Source organism: Ptychodera flava, chromosome 22 (genome assembly GCF_041260155.1).
Source record: "Ptychodera flava strain L36383 chromosome 22, AS_Pfla_20210202, whole genome shotgun sequence".
NCBI classification, from domain to species: domain Eukaryota; kingdom Metazoa; phylum Hemichordata; class Enteropneusta; family Ptychoderidae; genus Ptychodera; species Ptychodera flava.
This window is the reverse complement of record NC_091949.1, coordinates 15,909,341-15,922,679: the sequence shown is the minus strand read 5'-3', so window position 1 is coordinate 15,922,679 and position 13,339 is coordinate 15,909,341. Positions and strand designations below refer to the sequence as shown.

Below are 13,339 nucleotides of genomic sequence, written 5' to 3'. Positions count from 1 at the left end.
CCAAAGGCCGAAACTTTGGGAAACATGCAAGGACTGAGTGTGGGGACTAATGCTCGGTTGTCAACAGACAACCGTCCCAACCAGCGACGACAAAATAGAAAATGACAAGAAACCTGACATGGAAGCCCAGCATGTGTTGCAGTTAAATGACGTGAAAGTAAAGAAAAGACGGCCGCAGTTTTACGTTCTTGCTGAAATCCATGGTGTAGCTGCTTGTTCGTTTGTCGACACCGGATCGGAGTTGACCCTCCTCTCTCCTGATGTCTACAACTCGATACCAGCTGCACAGAAACCTGCCCTGTTGCCACCTACAATCAGGGCGTTGCAGGCTGATGGGAAAACACCTTTACCTGTGCATGGAGAGGCCAACTTCCAGATCAAAGTTGGGTCAATTTAAACAACAATTAGAGTCGTTGTGGCGGAGATCAGTGAGGGAGTAATACTTGGCAATGACTACATCCTGGCTGCACCTGCTGAGATCAGAACACATAGTCTAACTATGGGTTTCCATGAGGGGAATGTACCCTACTTGACCGTACAGGTAGACACCTGTGCGCTCGAGTTGTGGTAGCAGAGACAATGGCTGTTAAAGCTGGACATGAGATGGTCATACCTGGACATCTGTCCCGACCTATCGGCGTGAACCCCATGGCCTTGGTTGAACCGACCAAGCGCAATCCACTGTCAGCCGAAGGTGTCCTGGTAGGACGCGTACTCATTGATGTCACCAATAACACTGTTCCTGTTCGTGTTATGAATGTAGGCGAAACAACCCACATAATGCAGAAGGGGACCACCATAGCACTTGCTAGTGGTGTGGACAGTGAGGTCACGCCCCACCAACAACCTGTTGAGACCAGTCAACCTGAGACAGGTAAACCGACCACACCTTACCTGACCACCTGCAGGCTTTATGGGAGGAGAGTGTCAATGAACTTGGCACAGAATGCGGAGAGAAAATTGCCCAGTTTCTATCGAAATGGGAGGATATTTCTCAAAAGACAAGCTGGACTTTGGACGCACCAGTCTGACTAAACATCACATTGAGACGGTAACCACCAACCCATCCGTCAGCAGCCCCGCCGACAATCGCCATGGTCGCGGGAGGAGACCAAACGTCTCGTACACGACATGTTGGAGAAAGATGTGATCGAAAAGTCCAATAGTCCTTGGGCAGCGCCGGTCGTTTTAGTTAAGAAACGAGACGGCAGCACACGTTTCTGCGTCGACTATCGCCACCTTAACGATATAACGGTGAAAGACGCATATGCCATACCCAGAATTGAAGACAGTATAAATGCGCTTGCTGGTGCTAAGTGGTTTAGCACATTAGATCTAACAAGCGGTTACTGGCAAGTTGAGCTGGACGGTGATGCGCAGGAGAAGTCTGCATTCACCACCTGGAGTGGGCTATACCAATGGAAAGTCATGCCATTTGGTTTATGCAATGCCCCAGCCACTTTCCAGAGACTGATGGAGTCTGTATTATCAGGATTACAATGGGAAATCCTCCTGTTGTATCTTGATGATATAGTGGTGTTCGCCGATTCCATTGACCAGATGTTGGAGAGACTAGAAATAGTATTTACACGTCTGAGGGAATCCGGCCTGAAATTGAAGCCGAGCAAGTGCAGTTTGTTCCAGCGAAAGGTAGACTACCTTGGGCATAGAGTATCAGCAGAAGGAGTCGAGACCAGCCCAGATAAGACCGATGCAGTGCAGAACTGGCCGACCCCTAAAAATGTCCATGAGGTGCGGAGTTTTCTTGGCCTGGCGTCTTACTACCGACGATTTGTGCAGAATTTTGCAGCTATTGCCAGACCAATGGTACAACTCACTGAAAAGAACCGGCCTTTCCTGTGGGATGATGAATGTGACACAGCATTTGAGACGCTGAAAAACAGACTTGTTAACTCACCTGTCCTGGCGTACCCGATACCAGGTGCACCACTGATCCTGGACACAGATGCGAGCCTATACGCTATAGGCGGAGTCCTGTCTCAGATACAGGATGGAGAAGAGCGGGTTATTGCTTATGCCAGCCGAAGTCTAAGTAAACCTGAACGAAATTACTGTGTGACGAGGAGGGAGCTGTTAGCAGCAGTTCACTTTATGAAGTATTTCCGTCCATACCTGTATGGGCAGCCGTTCACCTTGCGTACTGACCATAGTTCATTACGCTGGCTGCTTAACTTCAAAGATCCAGAGGGGCAGCTAGCACGATGGCTAGAAGTACTCAGTGAGTATGACTTTAAAGTCATCCACCGACCCGGCAGAAAACATCAAAATGCTGATAGCCTGTCCCGGAGGCCATGCAGACAATGTGGACAGTCACACACAGATCAACAGGGACCAGACAATTACACTGTGGGAGCAGTTACTGCCAGTGTATCAACGCAGACAGAGACACAGTGTACCATTGCTACACAAACAGAGGAGAGCAGCATCTCTGTAGAAAAACTACAACCACCTGTTGCACCATCCTTAGTTGCACAGGTCGTTGACCCTGAGAATGCCAGTTCTCAGGACAGAGACTTACCCGGTCACACCAGCACACCGGTGGTAGCAGAAAGAGCAATCAGTCTAGTTCCAGAATGGACAACAACACAGTTACGTCAATTACAGCTTGACGATCCTGATATTGGCCCGATCATTAAAACAAAGAGCTGAGTGCAGACCCACCAGATTGGAAGAAAATATCACCACAATCATTGGCAACCAAAGCATATTGGGGCCAATGGAAGCAGCTTGAACTGAGAAATGGAGTGCTGTATCGCAGATATGAGTCTGTCGATGGAAACACCTGTGAATGGCAGCTACTTTTGCCATCAACACTCCGGCAAGAAGTGTTTGCAGAGTTACACTCCTCAAAGACCGCCGCCCACTTTGGCGTGTACGTTCAAAACCAAGGAGAAAATAAAGCAGCGGTATTATTGGTATGGTCTGACAGCCGATATCAAATCCATGATACGACAGTGTGATGTTTGTGCTGCACGAAAAGCACCAACTAAGACCCGGCGTGCACCGTTACAACAGTATATTGTTGGCGTGCCAATGGAGAGAGTGGCCTTTGACATCATAGGTCCATTTCCAGAGACTGAACGTGGAAACAAATGGGCACTGGTCATAGGTGACTATTTTACAAAGTGGGTAGAAGCCTATGCTATCCCAAACCAGGAAGCCACAACTGTTGCAGCAAAACTCACCGATGAGTTTGTAAGCCGTTTTGGAGTGCCCAGACAACTCCACTCTGACAAGGCAGAAATTTTGAGTCTGCAGTAATAGCTGAGGTATGTCGACTTTTGGGCGTTGACAAGACGAGAACGACGCCATACAATCCAAAGTCTGACGGCTTCATTGAACGATACATGAAAACCCTAGCCCAGACTGTGTCAGTACTAGTGGATCCTGATCAATCGAACTGGGATGAGGTGATACCTTATGCTATGATGGCATACAGAAGTTCACCCCAGGAGAGTACTGGCGAGACACCGAATATGATGATGCTGGGCAGACAGGTAGATTTACCTGTGGACTTGATGGTCGAACCTTTACAGACCAACTCGACCGAACGTACTGATTATGCCTTGCAGCTGAGAGAGAAATTACAATCAGCACATCGCAGAGCTAGAATTGCATTGCAGAAAAGTGCAATTGCCCAGAAACGACATTATGAACCGGGCAGCATGGAAGCGAATTGACAACTGGTCAATTTGTATGGCTGCGTGCTGAAACCTGCAAGAGAGGAAAATCCAAGAAATTAGCAGCAAATCGATGGGAAGGCCCGTTCCTGATTATCGACAAACTTTCTGACGTCACTTTCCGTATTCAGCGGAGTCAGCACTCAAAACAAAAGGTAGTGCATTACGACCGACTAAAACCCTATGAGGGGACGCAAGCAGTTGATTGGCGTCAGCAGGACCAGAGACATCCAGATGGCGAGAAATCTGCCTCACCTGAGCTGATAGACAATACAATGCCAAAAGACAGCCATCTTGGTGACACTGAAACATTCCCTGGTAGTATGTCCCTAGATGACCTTTACCAGGCAGAGGACACAGATGTAAACACCGACTTTGACCCTGATCATACTGAGCAAGACATCCATCAGTATGCAACGAGGAGAAACAGGAAGGCGCCTGATCGCTATGGCGACTGGTACTATGCCTCCGACTAGACCGGACTGACACCCAGTTGTGACCTTATTTCACCCCAGAAGTTTCTACAGTGAAATAGGACACAAACAAACCAACTAACCAGATTGATGATGAACTGATGACAGACTTTGAACTTCTGTGAGTAGACTTTAATATTGTTTGATGATAGATAGTGCACTTAAAGTATACCTATGACAATGTTGTCATGTGTGACAAAAAGAACCAGCTGGCCAGAATTCTGATTCTGGTAGATGTCGCCATGGCAATGACAGGGATTTTTCATCTGATACTTGACTTCCTGCCATCTGAAGTCATGGTTGAACGAGCGTGTGGACGACAGTTTTATTCAAGTTGATGTTGCTGAGCTGACAACATGCCCAAACCTCGGTTCTCATGTAGGCAGTGTGGCCTGTGTTTTCGTGACTGGAGAAAACTGAGAAAGCATGAGTCGATCTGTAAACGAGACCGGAGAGAGGGTGGACGCCATAAGAGATGCACTGAGTGTGACCAGGGGACTCAATGGTCGAGTAGGAGAGGCCTGGATGTGCATCATAGGCGTCCCATGGCAACAGGCAGCCGGGGCACACAGTGGGTAATGCTGGGCGGAGTGGAGTGTTGAACGGTAGCAAGCAGTCTGACGTAGATAGCAGAGCTGTGAAATCAAAGACGGCAGTGGTGAGGGACAGCAAAGCTATGGAGGCTGAGATGAAGATACACTCCAGTGGACAGACCAGCGGTGTAAAAGTCACCCCAGGAAAATTCCAGGCTGAAGTTGAGAGACCTGGGTGTGGGGGTGAGTCTGATACAGTGTGCTCGACAACTTGTTGCGGAGAGAGGTCATCTGAGGACAAGGCAGTGTTTGGCAGTGCAGAGCAGAGGCGAGAGTATAAGCTGATCTCCATGGAGACGAGTGGCCCCGATCCGAGGACATGTAATGGCGATACAGAAATGCCTGAGGCGGCCTCAGTTGCCGGTAGCAGATTCACTTCTCCGAAAGAGAGTCTACTGCAGCTGACTCCGGACCTGGTAGAAAGAGTGACTGAAGTACAAGAAGTAATTGTACAACGCACTTTTCATCTGCGTCGACCAAACCATAACTCGAGGGATTCACCGGCTCCTTCTACCAAGTAAAGTATTAGATTTTCAACCCTGGCATAGAAGTAGGTAATCGCCGTTTGACTTCATTTAGAAACTTTTTGCCGTGAACAGTTGTACGTTGAACATTTTGACCTCGCGTGAACTTTCCCAGCTGAGAGGGATTCGTCGATATTTATCGTGATGGGCTTTTGTGTGTGAGCCTGGAAGAGTCACGATCGTGTAATTCCGCGTTGAACATTATGTTTTCGGACAATTGTTTTGTTTTGTTTCGTTTTGAACTTTTATTGGACCGTATTTAGTGGACTTTTAAGTGTTTGAGTTTTGTTTTTGTATTACGGTTAACTTTGATACTTTATGTAGTGAAAGTATTTGATACTGAGTAGACTGACTTTTAAATTTTAGCGGACATATGTTTCATTGATGTATTGCCCAACGAGTGAAAGTTCCAACGGGAGTTATGGAACTCAAAGGAGGGGGTAATGTGACGTTTCTGGATGTGTAAACGTCTTTGTAATGGTTTCTTAATTAGTTAAGTGTCTTTTAATTGTTGTGTTTACGTTTAATTATAGTAGCGGGTAGCGTACTGTCCTTGGTACATGCACTTAAGAGGTCAGTAGACATATCCGATGACATGACTGGACTGCATTCCAATGCGTCTCTTTGTCTTAGAGTGTGTAGTCATTTATCACTTCTTCTGACAGTTGTTTTTGCCAACGTGGCAGTATTAGTATTAAGATGATATTAAGAAGGGATATTAATATACAGATTAGGCAATCATAATGAGCAAGATATTGTATGTCATTGGCTTAAAGGTATGGAAATCGATCCCAGGGCCTAGGAGTGGCACATGTAAAACAGTGTATATCTTTGCGTCAGAGGCAGAATAAACTATGAGTGTATCTTATCCAGATAATATTAATCCCGACTGCTATGTTTGTACGCATATAGAGCCAGCCAACGTTAGGGACACAAAAAGAACACGGGGAACAAACAGGCAGTGGCTTTGATCAAAATCAATGTACCCGGTACTTCACCGTTATTCGTAGCTTGACGCACTTTGAACATAGCTCGTAACAAGGGACAGAGGAAAGCCCATGGAACTACGTGTACAACTATAACAGCCACTCATGTAGTTGGTTAGCTGTGATTTCGCAGCGGTAGTACCGTACTTGTGGCGTGTATCGAACGCGCCCGGGTCATTGAGGTCATCGCCACAGTCCCCCTGCGAGCCAACGCATAGGCTTCGTTGGCAGTTTACTACGAGACCGACCGGTATCGTAGATTTAGTTCGCAAAATAATAAAATAGATAAAGCATGTAATAAATAAAATTATACCTATTGTATCACTGACTATCTGAGACTCATCTTTTACTCCTGCTAACGAGCCCGACGGTGACAACATGTATTTTCGACTGTTTTCGGTGAGTCGTCGATGGTTCCTGCTTGAATTTGAACTTTTGACCTCCAACGTATTCAGAACGTTGTACGCGCGATCGAGCAAACATCGTAGAAACGGTCAACGGCTCACGGGAAAATGGTCAAAATTACGTGTTCGTATCGTCAAGGTAGTTAGCAGGCGTACAGAATGAGTCTCAGATAGCCAATGATAAAGATGATACAAGCTAGTTTATTTATTCAAAGGCTAATATAGTTCATTATTTTGCAAGCTAAATCTACGATACCGGTCGGTCTCGTAGTAAACTAATGAAGCCTATGCGTTGGCTCGCAGCGGGACTGTGGCGATGACCTCAATGACCCGAGCGCGTTCGATACACGCCACAAGTACCGCTGCGATATCACAGCTAGTAGTTGGTGCACAGTGAAGATTTTTTGGATCAACAACTTTGACGGATGATGGACTGACCTTTCCCACTGCAAGCCAATTATTATCTTACTCGATTCAGCACAAAATTTTCGTATTGACTGTTGACGCGGTGTTTACAGTCGTTACGTGGTGGCAAATCCTAGTCGAATCGACTGCTGCGTAGACAGTCACTGAATAAACTATGCACGCATTTACGAGCACTGGATATTTTTACCGTTTTTAATCGAAAACCGTCCATATACGCGTATGACGGTGACAAAAACAACACAAGGAATCTGGCGTACATTGTTACTGAATTACTTTGACCAAAAAATTCACCTAAATTCCGAACGATGATCATACAGAACTCTGCAGGTTTCCGGACTAAACGACCCCAAACCGACCGGATCTCAGTCAACTGTACCGGGCTCGACGTCTACTCTGTCAGCGTCAACTCAAACTTTCATTCCAGACAACTTTACCCAACAAACTGGCAATATACTAAATTTACGTTGAAAAAAAATTCAAACTGTGTATCATATTGAAAAAAATCTTACCGGGGCCACGGAGCAAATTAAAAAGCCAACAAACCCCAACAGAAACAGTGGAATGATCATTAGTGTGCAAGGTCGCTGTATTATATGTCAGGGTAAAAAAATTCTAGCTTTGAAATTTCAGGACGGTACAAAAGGCGGGGCAGAATTAGACAAGATTACGACCAATGTGTTACCGCCGATGGTACATAACGTACTGTTGATAGCAGGTAGTTCGGTGTCCAGTGATAAACACGATTCCTAATATACCACGGCTGTTGATTTGAACTGCCTCCGATCGAAAATTGTCAATACAAAGACATGATGTCAATAATTTTGCGAGATTATCAGTACCCGCTGTCTTCTCGCCAAATAGTTGCGATCAAGATCATTATGATAGAAGCAATTGACCGCCGAACACCTGCTTGCTCTTCTTATACACACGTGTTCACACGTGAGCAAAAAATGGGTTATTCCTGCTGAGAAATACGACAGCAAATATTGCAATGTGAATTTCTTACTATCTTCCTCGCAATGATTTTTTCATCTGTGTCTATTTTACCATGGTTACTGGACCATTTCTGACGATTTTTACTGACAAAGAATCAGTTCACACTTATCGTGGGAACACATTGCAAACACGTTCAAAAAATTTTCATCACATGAAAGATTACCGTAATCCCCGTTCCAAAGATGTAGGAAATGTATAATTGGTTGTTTATCATGAACAATCCCGAACTGCAGCCTCTAAATACAAAATGATTTTTCTTCTGAACAACAACTGTTCCCGACAACTTTACAATCGCACTCCGGTCATCATATGACGGTTGTAACCGTACATGTGCTGCCGCCAATGGAGAATCAAAAAATCAAAAGTCAAAAAGTATAGAAAAAATATCAATATCCAAGCAATGTAAAACAGAGTAATTTTGATAGGGTCAATTTATTGTATATTATAAAAAATCTCCAGGCCACTCGGAACATCGTAAGATTATGATCTCACTCGTTCGAATACTACACTCACACGGTAGGGTAAAACTGGGATATCAGATCGTTACATACTGCTTCCGCCAAGCGAATCCGCTTAGCTAAAGATGGTAAAATGACCATAATTATTATTGCTAGTCTCTGTAAATTTTGCCGACTATTCGTTAGTAGTTGTCGAATTTCTTGAGTTTGTCCGAAACTATTTCAGTGAATGACGTAAGGTTCAAGACATGTGAGTGCGAACGCAATATCGATATCGGGAAAGCAAAATCAGTCACAGACAATCGAGGAAGAGCATAAGAGTCTATTACTAGGTTACTATGAAAGTAAAAAAGGTAATTTTGTGCCCTGGTTGGGAAAGAAAAATTGATCAAAAAACGTCAGGGCAATTTAGTAAAAACAAGCTCAGAAAAACGTGTAGAGAAGAATGACATCACGGCGATCTTCAGACCTTTCTTCATGTTTCAGTCTGAATGTCAACATTTGATGCTATAATCTATTTCAAGTGTCTCTTTTTGGTCATATCCGACAGAGATGAGTCAATCGCGATTTAGTTTCATCGCCCCGACCCGACAGGAAATAATGCAGCTCATGGGCACCTGCATAATCGGGGCATGAACGTATCCAATGGGCGTCCACTGCCTCAGCCATTGACCATGCATCGCCAGCAAACAACGGTTTTAGACGTCACGAGAGCATTCTTTTCGCACTCTGTGAGCGGTTGAGTAATTTGATAGGCAATTGGATTTGGATCGGACTCGAGTTGATTTCGGCCGAAAAGTAGTTTTTCGTGCTCCGTCCAAATTGGATCCGCATGTTGCCGGTTTTGTCCATGGCAATCAGCAGAGCCGTGGTGGGAGGCCGTATAACGCCGGGAACACACGGCATCGTACGCAGGGCTAGGCCACTATACACTTCCAAAAGAGATCTATCATAAAATATCGTACTGCAGGTCAACATACACATCACCCATTCATAGGCCTACAGGTACACAGATCAACAAACAAACAGGGAGAGGCAATCTTCTTGAAACCATGAAGCAGTCCGTTTGTGTCTGAACTCATCTGAGACTCGTGTTCAGTAACCGTTGGTCAAGTATTTTGCTAAGTGGTAAGAATCGTTTATTCATTGTTGACGTCGTAATCGATCCGATGTACCCAACAAATGTTTGATCGTTTGCACCTTTTCGCGTCCCCTCATGATTGGCAGCTGTTTGAATGCTTTCATCTATTGTTCTGTGGACGCTTTGAACACAACATCGAAGCAGATTTGGCATAAAAATCAACTTAAAATGGAAAAAAATGAGAGAATTTCACCAACAAGGTGATACAACAAGTATTCACAAAACGTAATATGTTGGAACAGTGCTTTAATTTACACCATGGTTGTTGAAAGCTCCAGATTTTCGGGAGCATTCGTTGACGCTGTTACCATACGCCTCTCATATTGGATTATGAATGCCCAGGGAGATAGGGGGTATTTATAGGCTCCCCCTGCCTTTAAGGCTTTGTTCGTGTGCAAAAGTAGCTTCTGATTGGCGGAGAAGTCATACTTAAGCCAGTGTTTTGTGTGATTTTGTTGAGTTAGCATCGGGCGCTACTCCACGCACAGGGGAAGGATGCTGTTATGCCCAGCAGTAGTAGCAGAGATCTCTAAGCTCTGGACTTAGAGTTTTGTAAGCAGATAGACGGAGTTGCTGATAGAACGGAGTTGCTGTATGAGTACGAGACATCTCAGACGTCTCGGCGGCAAGGCTTGCAGATATCCTGAGCAGCTGCTGACTTAGCCCCGAGGGGCTTCAGCATTGATCCAGCGGCCAGTGTGCCGACAGCCAACCCCACTGAGACCCGGTTCCTGTTAAGCAGAGCAGAGGGGTAAGTCCAGTTAAGGACTTGGTTAATGGCTGTGTGCTGCTCGTTCCTGTTCCCAGAGTATCACCGTAAACTCTGGTGTTGCTGCTGTAGCCTTGCCAGACTGTCTTAACAGACAGTTCGTTCCAGTACTCCGTAGCTGTCAATAGTTCCAGTGGGCATACTTGGCATTCCAGACATTCATTCCCTGCTGAGTGGAGCTACGTACGATCCTGAGTAAAGTAAGCAGAGAGTTTAGAGAGCAGAGAGTTTAGCAGTAAAGCTGTTGCTTTAGTTCCAGTAAGCTGTTGCTGTAGTTCCTGTTGAATGCTGTATTTAACCATTAAAGAAATATAAGCCGAATGGCAGAGAGCTGTAATACACGACTCCCAGTGTTTTATTGGCCTGGGTTGGGCCGTTAACCCCAGCAGAACTTCGCCGGCAGGTACCATTAAGTCAGAAACCCTTACGGGGCCTCTAAGCAGTGTAGTATTACTCAGGCCGGCTACCACTTTCCTGTTAAGATATACTCACTGTGTAAAGCCCTGTACGAACCCAACTCACGACACAAAGGCCAGAAACAGAGAGAGTTGTCGCACTTGCAATCTCTGTCTTGGCTCAACTGGTTCGGGAACATAGTGGAATCTGTGTTTTATCACAGATGTGTTTTGTGATTACACCTAGCTATCTGCCTTCCTTACATCTTCACTGTCGTCCCCTTAGCCAATCGGCTCTTCTACCCATGACTGTTATCAATCCTCCTTCCCAGCCAATCAGCCACGTTTGCACACGACACTACATAATCAAGCCTTTGTCTCATCGCTCCCATTCATTCATTCATTCATTCATTCAGCCGCTGGGTTCATGCCATACCAGCGCAGGGGGTCACTTCAGTCATACTTCCTTCGTTTGGGCTTTGGATTCCATCCTGACCCCCATTTCTCGGGAATTCCACTCCTTTCCCACATTGCAGCCTCTCAGGATGGATTCATCATCAAGGTCATTCAGACCTTGACCCCAAGGTCACCAATGACCGTTGCTCGGTTGCTTGACTGAAGGGGCCTCTCCCATATATTTTGCTCATATTTTATTGTAGGTTAGTTTGCTACTTCTATTTTGACTGTTTTGTATTGTAAGTTTTGACAGTATTTAGTTTGAGATCTGCGAGGGCACTAGTTCTATGCCCTTTACTGCTTTATATTTGCCGTTTCATCTTGTGCTTTATTCTTTACTTTGTTGGCGTTTACATTCTCCTTTTGCAATAAACCCTCCTGTCTTTCCTCAACTTAGCGGTGGTGTGTTCACAAAGTGGAATCTGTGTTTTATCACAGATGTGTTTTGTGATTACACCTAGCTATCTGCCTTCCTTACATCTTCACTGTTGTCCCCTTAGCCAATCGGCTCTTCTACCCATGACTGTTATCAATCCTCCTTCCCAGCCAATCAGCCACGTTTGCACACGACACTACATAATCAAGCCTTTGTCTCATCGCTCCCATTCATTCAGTAATAATAATAATAATAATAATAATCTTTATTACCCTTAATCATAATAATATTACAATTCAATGATGAATGTACATCTGAGTTGTGCTGTGATAAAGGGTAAATGGAAACGGAAAATAGCAAATGCTAGTCTAGTCCGTTCCCAAAGCCATTTGATGTTAAAGCAAGGAAACGAAGAAGAAAAAAGAAAACTGAAGTATATCGAGGGTAGTGTAAATGAAAGTAGTGGGATTGCAAAGTAACCTAATTGTAACAAAGTAACTAAGTGAATAAAAGAACAACTACATAAATAAATATATAACTAAATAGATACATTACGAGTAAGTAGAAATGCGTAAAAAAGAAAACGATAAGAGAGAGAAAAAAAAAACGTATATAAAATATATATATATTTAAATATGATATACATATAGTAAAGTTGAATATAACTCTTCATCACTTAAAAAAAAAAACCAAAAAACAATCGTGTAAAAGTAGACTTGAAAGTGCTAAGTAACTAAGTAAATAAGAACAACTACAAAAAATACATTACGAATAAGTAGAAAATATGTAAAATAAAAAATAAAAAAAAAACAAACAAAAACAAAAAAAAAACAAAACAAAAAACAAAATGTATAGTGAAATATATATATTTATATATCTATGATATACATATTTGTAAAGTTGAATATAACTCTTCGTCATGTAAAACACTAACCGTGTATGAGGAGACTTGAAAGGGAGTGTCTGAACGAACTTCTAGTGGTTTTTGTTTTAATTTGTTTAGGTAATGTATTCCAATAGATGCAGCCTGTATATGATATCGAGAATTTACCCAAGGAAGTGTTGACACTTGGGACATAAAGGTTACCATTAATTTTATGACGAGTACTGTAGCAATGAGAAGGCAACTGACAGTATGTTGTAAGACTGTGTGGCAAGTTATTATTTATAAGATCATACATGAATGTACTGATATGTAATTTATGTAATTTGTATATATCGAGAATATTAAGTTGTTTGAAAAGAGTAGCTGAGTTTGCTGTGAAGTCACTGAAAGTTATAGCTCTGACTGCCATTTTTTGCGAAAGAAAGATACTATTGAGATGTGAGGAATATGTTGAACCCCAAACTTCAAGACCATAAGTGATGTGTGGTAGGATGAAAGTTTTGTATAGAAGAATAAGGATATTGCGTGGTAAAAACTGTCTCAATTTGAAAAGGATGCCAACCTTTTTTCTGATAGTAGAATTAATCATTTTAATGTGCTTTGACCATTTAAGATGTCTGTCCATGTGAATACCTACAAATGATGTCACTTCAACCTCATTGATAACTGTATCATTGATGTGTAGAGTACCATTCAAGAAAATATGTTGTTATGATTTCTGAAGACAATGTAATTTGTTTTGAGGTAGTTTACAG

The 13,339-nt window shown here is 43.6% G+C and overlaps 2 protein-coding genes across 4 annotated transcripts in view; one reads left to right on the top strand and one right to left on the bottom strand.

The window, feature by feature from the left end:
• The window catches only part of LOC139122796 (putative neutral ceramidase C), a 113,034-nt gene that overhangs the window by 49,277 nt on the left and 50,418 nt on the right, over positions 1-13,339 (bottom strand). The gene's annotated exons all lie outside the window — the stretch shown is intronic.
• LOC139122795 (cadherin-23-like) overlaps positions 1-13,339 on the top strand; it is a 185,285-nt gene that overhangs the window by 142,090 nt on the left and 29,856 nt on the right. The window lies entirely within an intron of this gene.